Source organism: Podarcis pityusensis (assembly GCF_964106645.2).
Source record: "Podarcis pityusensis genome assembly, chromosome: 1".
Classification (NCBI taxonomy): Eukaryota; Metazoa; Chordata; class Lepidosauria; order Squamata; family Lacertidae; genus Podarcis; species Podarcis pityusensis.
The window spans coordinates 64,101,191-64,118,141 of NC_138028.1; the positions used below are offsets into that span (position 1 = coordinate 64,101,191).

The 16,951-nt window shown below is 42.3% G+C and overlaps 1 long non-coding RNA gene across 1 annotated transcript in view; it reads right to left on the minus strand.

Moving 5' to 3' along the window:
* Positions 1–16,951, minus strand: part of LOC308464896 — a 192,192-nt gene that overhangs the window by 79,665 nt on the left and 95,576 nt on the right. The window lies entirely within an intron of this gene.

The window sequence follows — 16,951 nt, forward strand, 5'->3', positions numbered from 1 at the left end:
TGTGGGGGGCCGGACTATATTTTGGGGGAGAAATGAACAAATCCTATGCCCCACAAATAACCCTGAGATGCATTTTAAATAAAAGGACACATTCTACTCATGTAAAAACACGCTGATTCCCGGACCGTCCACGGGCCAAATGTAGAAGGCGATTGGGCCGGATCCGGCCCCCGTGCCTTAGTTTGCCTACCCATAATGTATGCTATGTGAAAGAAAGGGAAATGGTTAGTAGTGGACTTGCAGATGGCAGGGAGTCTCAGAAGGGGCATGTTTCATGTGTAATGAAATGAATGCTTTGCGCCTCCCATGCAGTTTGAATGGAAAACAACATTCAGCTTAATGGCATCAGAAATTAAGCTAGTTCTCCATTGTAGTCAATGTAGAAATGAAAAACAAGCTCAACAGCAACAAAAGAAAAATGAGCTAATAATGAATGGGGAACAAAACAAATGGGGCTGCCAGAAATAAAATGAAAAATAATTCAGTTCACATCTCTAATGTGGGCCTCCAGACAATGTCACTCTCCAGATGACACCAGGAGCTGAAGAAAAGCAAACTTCAGAAGATTCTGAAAACACTGTTTAAGGGGGACAGGGAATAAAGAGCCACAGTGGGTGGGGGGTGTCTCTCATCACCACATTAGAGTTGATTTGTTACTTAAAAAAAAAAATAGCTACATGAGTAGTTGTTCTGAATAAACAGTGGTTTCTTATTTAATTCAATCTTGATCTTTAATCTAATCTTGATTTTATAAATATTTGGGATTGTCATACTTAAAAAACGTAAAGAATTGGCAACATGATTGCTATCACCAGCTAGGTTATCTGTAACACAAAAACACAAGACTTTGCAAGGCCTGCCAATAACCTTCTGTTATAAAAATGATGACGATCATAAAACAGATAACCTACAATATAAAGGTTTCTAAAGGCTTAGAAGATCCAGAAGATTTTTATACTGTGTGGTGGGATTTTATCATTTATACCATAATAAATTATTATTATTATTATTATTAATAATAATAATAATAATAATAATAAAAGTAATAATAATAATAATAATTTATTTCTACTCTCTTAATGTTTCTACTGACAGATGTCTTCTGATTTTGTTGACAAATTAAGACAATGGATGTGTAGCTCTGTTTGTCATTTCTGTTATTTTTCTATGTTTACATTTGTTTATTTGTGTTTATATTTTATGCATGAATTTAAAAAAGAAATTAAATTGGTTCTCCATTGTTGTCAGTACAGAAAAGAAACAAATGGGGGGGGGGTCAAATTCCACAGTCACAAAAGAAAAGGTGGTGGTGAAGGAGGTGCCCAGGGGAGGATCACCTATCACTACACAGGAATACACACACACACATACACAGGATTGTGTTATTCTGATTAAACAGTGATGTCTTCTTCATGAGCCTTGTTAAAGAAAAAAATTCAAGTATGTAATTAAATGATACTAACATAACAATATTGGGTACAATACAGCTATCCTTCAGAACATGCTGTTTGACATTAACTCTGTCAAAATTTTAAAGTGAGAAACACAATTCATTCTGTAGTCTCTTGAGAATGTGCATTCTTTTGTGAGGTAATGACAGTAAATGTTGTTTTGTTTTTTTGTTGTTGTTTTTTCTTTATTTAGTATTATATTTCTTATACAACCATTATTCCAGATCTATGTAAAATACTGAGAGAGAAAATTCGATGATAAATTCAGCACTATAAATATATAGTAACTGTCAGCAGCCAAGGGGAGTTAAAACTTCACAGAAACTTTGTGGGGAAAGTGACCCCACCACCACCCAATACGTTCAAATGTTTAATGGAACAAAATAGCCAGCAGTCTTCAAACATGCTGTAAACTTTGTGCATAAGACTACATGTGATCATCGTGTCTAGCAATAGAGAACTGGATTGCATAATTTATTCCTATTACTACAACAAATCACCTGGCATTAATGTTGATGCTTTAATTTCCTCCATGGCTAAGCAGCTGCTCCTGTGCACATCTTTCATCAGGAAGGATCAGTTACATTAAAGCAACAGCTGCTGAAGATACGGAGTGGAGCACTGGGAGAAACATAAATTTAATCTTACCTGAATTTTGAGGTTTTTCCAAAATGATCCGTGCGACTGCCTCGATGGAGGGCCCTCTGGGTTGTCATCAGAACAGTAGGGTACCATACATTGGCTGCTGCAACCCAGTGGCATTTCAAAACATGATGGATTGTCAGAAACTGAATGTGGCAACATGGGGAACTGGCTGAAAGCTTACTGCTTGCTCTGCTGCCAGAGCATTACTGGCAAAATCCTGGGAAAAGCAAGGCTAGGTCTGCTTGTACAGGAGTAAACAAGGAAGCTTTGGCAGATGATGTTAATGAAACAGATAATGCAACTTCAAACATATGTGGTATCCCTGAAAGAGAGACCTAATTTCAGGATGCTTATAAATATGTATTAGTAGCACAGTGTGTTTCAGCCAAAAGGCTTTCTTCGTGGGCTTTATGTACTTGCACAGATATCTGGGGGGAAATGTATCCTTCAGTACAGTGGTACATTGGTTTGCATACGTCTTGGTTTGCATACATTTTGGATTACAAACACGTCAAACCTGGAAGTGCGTGTCCCAGTTTGCAACATTTTTTTGGATTACAACCCATTTTGGGGGGATTACAAACAATTATTTTTTTGGAGGCCCCATTGGCGAAAGCGCGCCTTGGATTACAACCTGTTTTGGTTTACAAACGGACCTCCGGAACGGATTATGGTTGTCAACCAAGGTACCACTGTAATTCAAATGCAGTAACTAAAAGGAGACATGTCATGGTGGAAGCAAAGCAGCATATATACTATATTACAGTTGTCCTCAATCTGTGGGGTGCCCCACAGGAAGTTATGAGGCACCTCAATCAGGGCCGTCTTTACCTGGAGGTGCAAGGGGTGTGGGGCACCAGGGTGCTGAATTCTGGGGGGCGCCCGCCGCTGAAGTCGCCTAAGCGCTTATCTACCTGTTTTGAAATAATAAATTTAAATAATTAATTTTGATCATGCTAGAAAAACAAAATACATATATACCTAGGTATTACTGAAATGTATACCTACTGTATCACTAAAGGACTTTCGACTTTGTGCGCTCATTGTGCACTCACTTACTTAAGACACGCCTCGCCAGCACTTGTCATTCTCAAAGGCGGCGCTTGTCAGACTCAACAACGGTGCTTGTCATTCTCAAATTAACTAAATTTGAGGGGCGCTGGGAAGATCTTTGCACCCCAGCTACGCGTATGCCAAAGATGGCCCAGACCTCAGTGGGTGAGTTTAATGATGATGCTTTCCTACCCAAGGCGTAGGAAGATTGAATACCTCTTGTCAAGAAACCTTGACTGATTCTTCTTACTGGATCTATGGCAAGGATGCATCCTCACTGCCCTCACATCTCAGTATGAGCTGTGATGAAAAGGAGTCAGAAAGAGCTTTCCCCTCTGCATAGCGCTGGGAAGAGCTCAGGTATATCTAGGGATGGGCAAAGTGTTAAAACAGGTGGAACTGCAATTGAATACAGGGTGCTATGAATCAGGCCCACAATTATCATTTGCAATTAATTAATCATTTAAGGATAAACACGAGGCAAAGTTTAAGTGAATCATTCCCTGTGTATCTTATTTGTGGCAATTTAAAATCCAGATAAACACCTGCTAACTTTCTTTGCTTCTGTTTTCCATTCCTGGAAAATTTATTTCAAAAATATGATTCTCCCCCCCCCCCCACCGTGATGCAGCTGCAGTATGAAACCTAATTTATTAAACCTGAAATTAAATTGGAGCCTCTCCTTGTCCAATGTGACATTTAGTTAATATTTTGGCCAGACTAAAATCATTTTACTCTGGTGATCTATGAAATAGTCTCACAGCAATTCTCAGTAAACATGGGAGAAAAATTCCATATGCCTGATTGAAAAATCTCCCTACGTTTCGCCACATCTAGCTCTACAGCTGTGAAGAAAGTCTTTTATCACAGTCTGAAGAAAACAATATAAATGGTATGAATGACATATCTCCCTGCTTTCCTTTAAATATGTCAACTCTGTAGATGTGCAGAGTGTCTTATGACAATTTGAAGAAATTGTAGAAATTATCATCATAAATATATATTTATATACAGTATTTGCCATCTCTGTGTGTATGAGAGGAAATGATAGGCTCTTCAGGTCTGACTATCTCTGAAACAGGCCAACTTGAGGTGGAAATGGGAGTGTTTGTCAGGAGCTCTTCCTGCACTTGAGTAGGACCCTGGTAGAGACATATGCCCAACTGGCATGTTCCCTCCCTCCTGGTCGATCGTTCGGGAGCTTCAAAAGCTGTCTTCAGCCCGAACATCATAGCTACTGATGCCCACAGACATCGGCACACTTAGGGATCCGCAGAGTGTTTGCAGTTTGCGTGACAGACCTCAGCAACTCAGCATTTTGGCTAATCTACTTTATTTACATATAAACACACACGGAGCACTGCAACATGGCTCCCTCTCTCTCTAGCATCAGACAGCAAAGAGAAAAAACAAAGGACAAAAGACCCACTTCACGGAACACAGTAACATAAACATCCCATGCCTGCAATCATGGAGCAGGAATTCTAGCATCGTTTTCTGTAGTAAAAAAAAATAATAAAAAAAAAATAGTGCAGAAGTATGCTGTCTGCTAATTACTAAATAGAGAGGCATTCTGGGTAAATGTTTTGATCACTGGTGGATGGTTTAGAAATTCGTTGGCCTGTGAGACATGTGGAAAGCTGAAGGAAATATATCCAAGGATTTTGAAACCAGGATATCATAGTCAGGATATCATAGTCATAGAATCATAGAGTTGGGTCACCTAGTCCAACCTGCAACCTTGGCATTATGAGTGCCATGCCCTAACCAACTGAGCTATCTGAAGGACTTTCCTTCTCCTATGCAAACTTGCCTGCTTATTAAGATCATCACGAGAGATCCTGCTGCATGTCACAGTAACTCCTGAAGTACATCTGGTTGGGACCAAGGAAAGTGTCTTTTCAGGAGCAGCACCAAGACTTTGGAACTTATTGGGGGGTGACTCACCTTACTCCATTGTTTAGGTACTTTCCATGCATGGTAGAGACCTTTCTTTTTAGGGATTTTTTTTTTTTTAATTTTAGCATTTTAACTCCACTTGAAACATTTTGTTTTAATAGTGTGCTTTGAACTGCCCTTTGTACACTTAGATTTTAATTTTTGCTTTGTCATTTTTATGTTGTTTTATCTTAATCCATCCTTTGTTATTGATCTTTGATAACAAACAACAACAATTTTATTATTTATAACCCGCCCATCTGGCTGGGTTTCACCAGCCATTCTGGGCAGCTCCCAGCAGAACACTAGAAATAGAAGAAAACTTCAGACATTAAAAACTTCCCTAAACAGGGCTGCCTTCAGATGCCTTTGAGGAAAGGTTGGACTAAAATATTTCATTATTTAATGGGGTTGCCAGTGTAGTATTACACTGCCTGACACGAATAGTTTTCCCTGCACTGTTGTGCAAGTCAACATGCATAAGCACACTAAATAAGTACTCAGCAGAGAACTGCATGGCTAAGTGTTTATCTTATGTGTAAACACTACAAATCACAGAGTTCTGAATACTGAATTATAATTTGTGATGATGTGGACATTTTGTACAAAGGCGATGTTTGACAAAACATAATTGCTTCTCATAATTTATTCACAAGTATATTTAAAACGTTGTCCTCAGCTGTGGTCATGTCATTTATCCCAGAACACCATGGAAGGAGGATGGGGCTGTCCCTAAGGTGTAGCTGGTCCCATACCTACTTCGTCACCTATTAATTTAATCCCCAGTGATCTCATCGATGAGGGCCTTCTACAAGTGTGCCTCTGGGCACTCTGCCTTTTCACACACCCAGCAACTGATCGATGCAGTGGCGTAGCGTGGGTTGTCAGCACCCGGGGCAAGGCAAGTAATTTGCGCCCCCTAACCCGTGGATTTGCGCCCCCTAACCCTAACCCCCAGATGTTGCGCCCGGTGCGGCCGACCCCCCCTGCACCCTCCACGCTACGCCACTGGATCGATGAATTACTTTTGCTAAATAACGATTGCTAAACATATAGTGATTGCTAAATAATGATGCCCATTACGGAAGTGTCCTTTTTCTAATCTGGGAACATTTCCCCATTAATAAAACATAGGACGATGATCTAGATATTCTAAAATAAAAGCACATTTTTTTTGTTTTTACTTTGTTTTGTATTCATAGGGTTGATACTCTGTGTGAGTTCACATTAATATAAGGTGTAATTTTGATATCTATCTTCCATCTACCACCAGTTTTTCAATCTTTTGGTCATGCTTGGGATGTGCCTGACAGAAAGCTACTCTGTCATTGTATGAGTCTTTATTTTCATATTTTGTTTAATGTTTTGATCACACGCCCCATCTAAAATTTGCACTTGAAAGCTGATGTGTCTGCTGTTGTGACATAAAAATTATCATTTACTTTTACAGTTGTTGCTGCAGCTAAATTTAGGAAGACAGTTTTAGGGCATGCTGCGTGAGGAAATATGTCAAATAACTTTAGTAGGATGGTGGGGGAGGGGAATCAACTGTACAGATAGTATATAGTACCTGGAGTTATGGAGATTTGATCATATAAAGAGTTACGTCAACAAGGTCATTATCAAAGGTTTAAGAACCATTACTTAATTGCATGTTGCCAGTGCTTTTCTTTTAGGAAAAAATGGTGCTGGTAGTGTGTACCATTGAGTACCCCCAGGAAAAAAAGCACTGCATGTTGTAACTATTTAACTGTTCTTATTGAATTGGATCAATTCTACTAGTTAGCCTGGTGACTTAGGCAGGGTTAACCTGGCTTCAATAGTTCTAGGCTCTGGTAAACTTTAGGCCATATCACCACAATGCGTTATATGTAAGGTTTGAATATGATTTAGAAACTGCAGCAGGTACAGAATGTGGTGCTAAACTGCAGGTGGCAACTGAGCAGTTTGATCATAGAGCACTAGCTGTAGCACAACTGCACTGGCCACCTATAAATGTCCAAGTCCAATTCAAAGTGTAGTTTTTGACCTATACGATCTTATATGACTCAGGACCTAATGGTACATCTCCCCCAACATAAACCTTTTGTTCATCAGCTAAGGCCTTCACTTGGTATCCCCTCCTTGAGAATTTTGAAGTGGAGTGACACAAGAGAGGGCTATTTTGGTTGTTCCTTGTCTGTGGAATGCTCTCCCCAGTGAAATCTGCCAAAAATAATATCATTTATACCTTTCCAGGACGCGGGTGGCGCTGTGGGTAAAACCACAGTGCCTAGGGCTTGCCGATCGTATGGTCGGCGGTTCGAATCCCCGCAGCAGGGTGAGCTCCCTTCGTTCGGTCCCAGCTGCTGCCCACCTAGCAGTTCAAAAGCACCCCTAAGTGCAAGTAGATAAATAGGGACTACTTTATAGTGGGAAGGTAAACGGTGTTTCCGTGTGCTGCTCTGGTGCCGGCTCGCCAGAGCAGCTTTGTCACGCTAGCCACGTGACCCGGAAGTGTCTCCGGACAGCGCTGGCCCCCGGCCTCTTAAGTGAGATGGGCGCACAACCCTAGAGTCGGACACGACTGGCCTTCGGGCAGGGGTACCTTTACCTTTACCTATACCTTTCCAGCACCAGAGTAAGATCTTCCTCTTTCCACAGGCACCTGATGCAATGTGATGAATTATCTCAGGATATAGTGGTAATATTTTACAGGTTTTGGTGCCATTTGGTATTTTTGAGGTGGTTGTTATTTTATTGTTAATTTTTAATACTTATTATATTTTAAATTTTCACATAATTTTATTTTGATTGAATGCCATCTGGAATTTTTCCTGCATTGGGTGAGTAAGCAATAAATACAACAAAATAATAACAACATATTGACTTAAAGCACTTTACTGTTTTCGTTCTGATAATGTTTTTTATATTTTATATGATATAAAATTCTTATTATATGAGATCTTGTAATGGAACAAATCATAGAAGCCCAACAAAGCTCTCCCTCTACCATTCAAGGATAACCAATGAAAGTGCTCTTCAGACATTGCTGGACTCCCATAATCCATGACCACTAGCTCTGCTGTCTGCAGACTGATGGGAATAGGAGTTGAATACCTGTAGGGCACCAAGATAGCCACCCCTTCCCTACATGGTGGGAGGAAGGGAATGGGTGTGTTCAACTGCTTGGCAACCAGGTGGCATTCTCTATTTTTCCATGTTGTGTCGACAGTTTCAATACTGATAAGACTTTTACCCTGATCGAACTGTAGATGTACATGATTATGAATGTTGATGGGTGATGCAGTGAAAATGTCTATCATCTGCATTCAGACGCAGGGCATTTAGATGACATCCACATCCACTTTCTGCCACAACCATTCAGTTGCAAATGACTTCATTAGGGAAGGGACCATTGACTCCTGGTGAATGTGATGTGTTCCCTCATCTCCCTGACACACAGTCCCTTAGGCACTGGGAGCTGTGTACATGGAGGTTGCAAGTTGGATTTGGATAACAATTCACCCATTCAATCCATATCCCATTGAAGAATTCGCAACTCATCTGAGGAGCCTCACATTCCATTTTTAGAGAAGGATATTCTTTTTCTAGAAGCCTTCATTTTGTAGTTGGGCATCCCTAATATCATTAAAGGCTAATCCATGTCTAAATATTGATAATGGTGCATTTTACAACTTATATATTTTGGGTTGGGGAGTCCGAAACAATGAATTAGGTTTGCAATGATAAATGAATATTCTCCCAAGGTGTAGTGCATCTCATACTTACGAACGAAAGGAATATAGCTGTGCTACTTCTTTCCTTTTCTTCTGGACCAAGACACACATTTGGTGTGGCACTTAATTAATCTTTCTGATTTCATTTCTCAGTTTTCATTCCTTGGATGGCACAGAACAGTGGCAAACATTAATCCTTCAAATGGCAGAAACGTATTGTTCCTCAAGAGATCCTTCATTCGTTCTTGATTTAATACTATTATCTCTTTGGTGCTAGGACAGTGATTGGTCTATTATTCTCTGTCAGGTAAGAACACTGCAGCCCAGTGGACAAAACCCAGGGCTAATTTTGTGACATAGACAGATGTCAAGGATTCCATAAGAAGGAAAGGACAAGACAAGTTTGTGCGGCATCTGATGTCCCTCCCATACCATATTCATGGGATGAAAGGAATTCAGCCTATTCCAGAGTTAGTGTTGCTGAACCTGACATTGAAACTTAAGAAGCAACCTTTTACTAATGCCATCTAGCTCAGTATTGTCTACACTGCTTGTCAGCAGCTCCAGGATTTCAAGCAGGAACCGCTCCCAGACCTAGCTGGAGATGCCACCTTATGAATGCAAAGCATGTGCTCAACCCCTTGAGCTATGGCCCTTAAAGCATCCCAGCATTAAAAGGACAGTGTTATAGCTGTCAGCATCTAGTTCTTACATTCCCTTCCTTGTTCTTAGGTTTGAATTCTCAAATACGCCTTTCCAGTTGCCGAAACAGATTATTTGTAATAGCCGTAAGTTACATTTGTATATCACCTTTCTCCCAGGAAGCATTTTAGCGTTTCTAAAATCAAGTAAGGTAGGATAGGATGAAAAGCAAGCCCTTTTTTGGATCACAACCCAGGTGGAATGGAGATGTGACAGTGGAGGCTGATACTCTGGGAAAAAATGAAATTGCACAGGCAGAGCCAAAGTGCACAAAGGATGAATATTGGGGACAGGGTTGCAGTGCACAATCCTGACTCCTCCTATCATGCATTGTCACAAAGCTGCTCTTAAGTTGCTTTGAAGTCTCATCGGTTTCTGTTATGCTACCTTCAAAGTTTCTTCTTTTACTACATTTGCTCTCTTGTCCCCCTGGTATTGAATTTAGAGGGCTTTATTGACTTTCTGCACACACTGTACAGGCTGCATATGGTGAGAGTGATTTATTTTTTTTAAGCCAGTTATTTTAAATAGCCCCTGTGGATACATATTTATCATATGTCCTGTTGTGACCCTTGCGTTATAGGAAGGAGTTATTTGCCTTCAAAATGTTTCTATTTTAAGCCTTGTTGTGTAATAGTGTTTAGCCTAGGATGATTTCTTACCAGCAGGACAGCCTGTCTTCCATAACATGGCTCCATCATAATGTCCATGCTTTGCATGCAGAAGGTCCTAAGTTCAACTGCAATCTCTTAACGATCTCAGATAACAGGTGACCTTGGATATCTGATGCATGTAAAAAGGTAAAGGGACCCCTGACCATTGGGTCCAGTCGCGACCGACTCTGGGGTTACGGCGCTCGTCTTGCTTTACTGGCCAAGGGAGCCGGCGTACAGCTTCCGTGTCATGTGGCCAGCATGACTAAGCCACTTCTGGCGAACCAGAGCAGCGCACGGAAATGCTGTTTACCTTCCCGCTGGAGCGGTACCTATTTATCTACTTGCACTTTGACGTGCTTTTGAACTGCTAGGTGGGCAGGAGCAGGAACCGAGCAACGGGAGCTCACTCCGTGGCAGGGTTCGAACCGCTGACCTTCTGATCGGCAAGTCCTAGGCTCTGTGGTTTAACCCACAGCGTTACCCACGTCCCATCTGATGCATGTAAGAGGAGATAATTCTGGGCTAGATAGACCAAAATAAAGGGAGCTTCATACGCTCAACATTAAAAGTACAGTATTTTTGAGAAGAAAAGTAGTGGTGACCAGTTACTGGTACATTTTCATAAGAATGCCAAAAAGAGCCCTGTTGGGTCAAGTCAAAGGCCCAGCTAGTCTGGGTCTCAGTTCCCAGAATGCCCATGAGAACCCTCAAGCAGAACCTGGGCACAATAGCACCTTCAATGAACTCAAGGATTGCATCCAATTATGTCTCTCGATTGATAGCAGGCTCTTTGATCCAGCAGGTGCTTCTCCAATCCGAAAAGGTGAGGGGAAGGTGATTTTTTTTGGCAAAATCTCTTTCTCCTGCAGCACCCACCAACTTCACTGTTCCAACCCTCTTGAACAGAGGGGCCACATAGGGAGTGGGATATCATCAAAAGTCACTACACTTTTTACTCATGAAAACCTCCGCAGGCTTAAAGAAGCTTTATCAAGATATGACTAGAGATGGACAAACCTGTCAATTTTGGATTCTCTCAATATCTCATTTTCCCAATCTTCAGCTCCCCATATTTCTGCATTTGCATTTTTTTTAAGTCCTCACAAAAATTCACCAGCATTTTAGTGCACATTTTTCCTAATATACACATATTTGTATGCAGATTTTACTATTTATTATTAGATTTATATCCCATATTTCCTCCAAGGAGTTTCTCCCTCAATTTTAGATAAATTGGAGTCTGTCCCAAATCATAGCTTTAAACTGGATTTGTTTCCACTGGTTTAGTATGGGGCTACTGTAAGAGCACGATAGATCTAAAATTCCACCCTTTATGAATTTTTTCAAATTCATTGTATCTTGATTCTGAGTAAATAAGCTTAAGCTCATGCTGTAACTTACATGTGCATTAAACTGCCCTGTTGAAATCAAGAAGAGTGCTGAATTTTGCCAACATGGTACCCTCCAGATGTTGGGAGCCTTGGGGTCCCTTCCAACTCTAATTCTATGATTTTATGACTACAACTCTCATCAGCCCCAGCTGATGCGGACAATGATCAGGGATGATAGGAGTTGTAGTCCAGCAACATCTGGTAACATGTTGGCTACTTCTGGGTTGGGTTATTACCCTAGTGATCAGTGGGGACGTATTTCTCATTGCAGACAGTACAAATGGCCCAACCGTCCCATGCCAGGTACTATGTATAGTAGGTGTTCATTTGAAGAGTCTTCCTGTCTGTCTAACAACAGGCTAAAGGCATTACATATAGAGGTGTATCCAAAGGCCAGTATGGCCACCAACTTCAACTTGGATGGCTTTAAAAGAGGATTGGACAAATTCATGGAGAATGAGGCTATCAATGGCTACTAGCCATGATGGCTGTGTTCTACCTTCAGTGTCAGAGGCATTATGCTCCTGAATACCAGTTGCTGAGAGTTGCAGCCAGGGAGAGCATATGGTTGGCCATTGTGGGAGCAGGTTGCTGGACAAGAGGTTCCTGATCCAGCAGGCTCTTCTTATCTTTGTATCATGGTTTAATTTACTGGGGAATACTTTTGTTTCCAGCTTGCTTTACTTCCTTTGGCCTGTTTTTCTAGCACTCTGACTGGATGGTCTGCAAACATTCAATTATACCCTGTAGCTATTTCCAGAGAAATAAACAAGGTCAGTCTCCATTGGCAGAAACTTGAAATCATATAGATTGCTTTTGGCGGTCATTATTTCCAATCAACTGTTGGAGTACGAATGAAAATTCAGCCAGAATAGAGCCAAAGACCATGAAGGTTTTTTGAATTAAGAATCAGAATGGCCATGGTATGTGAAAAGAAAAGAAAACATTCCTTCAGAATATAAAGCAAACTGTGGTTGATTTCCATTAACTCTTCTGTTTGAATTTGAATGAGTCAAGAAAACTCCAAGAGTTCCAGTCTATAAAATTGCCTAATTTTTCCAGGGCCTTCTTTTCCTAGATTAATAGCATTGTCTGCTTTACTATTTACATAAAATAGCTGAGGCAAATATCATAATTCTTACAGCTAAATGAATAATTCATAAAAGGTGTTCACAAACACAAAATGCCATATTATTGCCAGCACAATTCTCAGCCAATTAATTCCCAACCAATCAATACAAATGCTGTTGTCAAACAAAGTCTGGATCCTAAGTCATTTGCCAAAACGTAACTTATGCAAATAAGTCTGATTTTTCACCTTGTAATTCTTCCATCAATGCCAGAATTTGAAAGGCCACTAATTTGGGTTAAACCTGAGCCAGTCTCATAAGCGATGTGTCAGTCTTTTCTTGCATTTCTCACATCTGTAAATTGAATGAACCTTTCATTTTGTATGACCGTTGGAAAAATGAGTTTCATTAACTCATGTAATCCTCTGTGCATGTTTATTCAGAACTCAGTTGAGTAGGAGTTGCTCCTATATAAATATACATTTATATAGGAGCAACTGCAGCATTCCAACCAAGCTGCATGTGAGGATGGCAAGACCCATGCCTTCAAGTGCAGGCCTGCTGCAATTCCATCTTTGGAATGGGGTGTGTTGATAGCGTGGTGATTCCAAGTTCCAAGGGTGTGCAAGGACTGCGGGTGCTGGACCACTCCCCGCTTGATGTGCTACCAACTCAAGGACTGCCTCTCCTCATAAAAACCATCATGGACTCTGTGTTCATCATTTGAAGGCCTTCTTCATGTGCCTCCATGTGAGGTCCAGAGGGTGGCAACACTAGAACGGGCCTTTTTTTGCAGTGGCTCCCCATTTCTGAAATGTCTCCCCAGGTAGGTTCGCCTGGTGCCTTCATTATATATATATTTTAGATGCTAGGCAAAATCACTCCTGTTCAACCAGGCCTTGGGCTGACTAATATTCTACAGCCTTGTAAATGTGTCTGTGGGAAGGGGGGTTATTGTTTTGCTGTTTTGTTTTGATTATTTCCTTTTTTAAAAAAGGTAAAGGTAAAGAGACCCCTGACCATTAGGTCCAGTCATAGCCGACTCTGGAGTTGCGGCGCTCATCTCGCTTTATTGGCCGAGGGAGCCAGCGTACAGCTTCCAGGTCATGTGGCCAGCATGACTAAGCCGCTTCTGGTGAACCAGAGCAGTGCACGGAAATGCCATTTACCTTCCCGCCGGAGCGGTACCTATTTATCTACTTGCACTTTGATGTGCTTTCGAACTGCTAGGTTGGCAGGAGCAGGGACCGAACAATGGGAGCTCACCCCGTTGCGGGGATTCGAACCGCCGACCTTCTGATCGGCAAGTCCTAGGCTCTGTGGTTTAACCCACAGCGCCACCCGCGTCCCGTATTTTATTCTGTGAACCACTCTGAGATCTTATGATGAAAGATGGTATATTAAACTAACTAACTAACTAACTAACTAACTAACTAACTAACTCACCTCAAACTATCTCCTCCAAAGCAGGTGATGCAGTGGGAAGGGGACATGGAGCTGCCCTCCTGACAGCAGTAATGTTGTTGCTCACTGAGGTGGTGTGGAGGTGAGGTCAGAGCTAGAGAGAGACACTGGCAGGAGTTTCAGATTGGGGCTGTGCAGGCAGAGCCAATGTCGCTACCCACCCTGTATGCCTGTAAGGAGCAGTGATGCCATTGTCAGGAGGGTGGCTCTACATCAGTCTACTCCAGTGACAATGCTGGCTGGAAGGAAAAGAACCTCTGGGTTTGGAAAAGCCATAGCAGTGGCCCTGAATGAACATGACTCTTGCAAGTCCACTTACCTTACTTTGTAGGCGGTGTTGTGGCCGGGCATCAGGACCCGCAGGATCCAGCTGGGGGCAGAGGTCGATGCCCTTCTCATCGCACTGCTGGCGCCAGGCAGGTCGCCACCCGGGGCAGCCCTCACTGTCCAATTGGCGCCAGCGGGGGGCATGGCCACAGGAAATTTAAACTGTGACGCAGCCAGGAAACCATCCTCTCAGCCCCTTCGCTGGATCTCCCACCCACTCGTCCTCTTTTTATGCTTTGCTGTGATATGACCTTGCTATGGACAAATGTTGGCTGCCATATTTTGGGGCCAGGCAGGATTTTTTTTTCCACTTGACAAATTGGCTCCAGCCATTTGGTTTTCACCTACCTTGTAGCAATCGTCACAACTTTGTGAGGTTAGGCATTGGTTAAGCCTTTGTTTGGATGGAGGGGAGGTTGCAGCCTCCACCTGCCCCTCCTCAGTAAGGGCATCCTGTTAAAGGGATCCAGAGGTGTGGATTCTGTCTGATGCCCGGGCATGGGCTAGGGCCATACCACTACCCCTCAGGGTGCCCCTATTTGATGTAGGTCATAGGGCTCCCCCTATTGGTGGTTTACCCTTAGATGGACTCCCTGCAAACGGGCGGGAGTCAAGATATAGTCTGGTTTCACCCGATACCTAAACCAAGCTGCTCACACCTGTAACCAATGAAGTTGTGGCCTATCTGAACCCATAATACAAAATCCACTTGTCCCTGTGTTTGTTTATGCACTAGGGAACTGCAGGTCAGGGGGCCTTGGCACGCAAGTTCTCGACTACAAAATGAGATGAAAGTTTCATGCATGCAAAGGAGCTTCATGCACACACTGGAGTGCATGTGGGATGCTTAGTGGGAATCTTCTTGTGATAGTGAGCATGTGACCACTTTACTAGAGACAATGAGGTTGCTCTCTTATTTCTGACATCTGTGTGTTAACATCATGATGGCACACCTCTGGAAAACTCATCTTTTGCACTTCTTGCAATACTACATACTTAATTTTCTACTGTGGGAAAGGCCATAAATCCAAGGAGGAGAGCCTGTGCGTGGGATTCATTTTACAGGAAAACTTGCTTTGGCTGGGTCATTCAAATGAAAATGTCTGTTTTCAAGGGATGTTCTTTACATGCCTTCATAAAAAAGCATTATTGCAGCATGTTCCTCAATAGGTTTACTTGGAGTTAAGAACCACAAAATAGAATGGTGCTTTCTTCCTGGTAAGAGTAATTTTTTAAAATATTTTTATATTCAAAGCAGGATTAAAAATGTGGGCTAGGAATACTGTAGAGTTCATTTTTATCTGTGTACCCAAGTGTTTTAATGAATGAACCAGGACTCTCACAGTTTTCTCTCTGAATGTAGCTTCTTAGGTTAAAAAGGGTTACAGAGGAGCTTTTCAGAGTAACAGGGGCTGCCCTGTGATGAGAGCCTCAGAACCTAGAAAAGTGAGCAAAATGCGAGACTTCCGGGGAGGTGCCTCCAGTAATGGCGGAATTCCTCTGACCGGGAGGAATCTGCTCCGTGGGAATCTGGGTCTGGCCGCCACGGCGAAGGCGGAGACCCGTTAAAATCACAGGCAGGAGAAGCCTGTGAGCGTGGGATTTGGCGGGCACCTTTTGCGCCTCCCCCACTCGTGGGGAACCCCGGTTTTTGGGGCTCCGGAGCGACGTGGGGTGAGCGGCGCGGTGCACCGAATCGTCTGCTTCTTCCACGGAGCGAAACCGCATAGCCGTTGCCGGAGAGTGCTGACCTTTTCCTGTGGACAATTTGATTTTAAAGTACCTACCCGTGAGTAGAGCTCAAGCGGAAGAATTGGATTTCTAAATGTTTAATTTGGCATCGTAACGGGGAGGTTCAAAACAGGAAGTCCGCCTTCCCCTTTTGTAAATAGACTGAGGCAATGAAGTTGCAAGCTGGAGTCCTGGAAAGTCTTTTGTAAAAGATTAAATTTCCATCGGTAAAGAACAAAACCCCCCTTTGGAGGCAGGAGAAGGGGGGGGGAGTTGTGGACTGAGTATGCCTGCAGGAGAGAGCGAAGAGATTTAAAACACGGCCACTCTGACCCTGGAAACGGGCTGCTAGTAGGACTGACGCATTTTGGAATGTTCATTGACAGTGCTTAGAACGTTCATTGACAGCTAGTTAAACAAGAGAAATACATTGTTTCTACTGTCTCCAGCTGCTTTAAAAAAGGAGTTAAAGTAACTGAAAATTGAAACTAACTTGAAACTAATTTTGGATTGTTTAAAAGAGGATACTATTGACTATTACAAATAGAAACTGTTTCCCCCTAGGGGAAGCCTTTGAAACCGGTTGCTTTACAAGAGCTGGGTTAGGGAAATTTCCAGCTGCAAGTTAAAAACCGTGAGACTCTGGGACTGACCTTGAATCTTTTAAGTGTTATGGTAAATGGAAGAGGAAAAACAGACCAGTCAACTGCTGACAAAACATTAAGGTCTGGGAGGACTTGGCAACAATCCAGGAGAGGTCCATCATCAGGCCCCCCTGCTCCTTCTGTTGCAGCCTTTGTACCA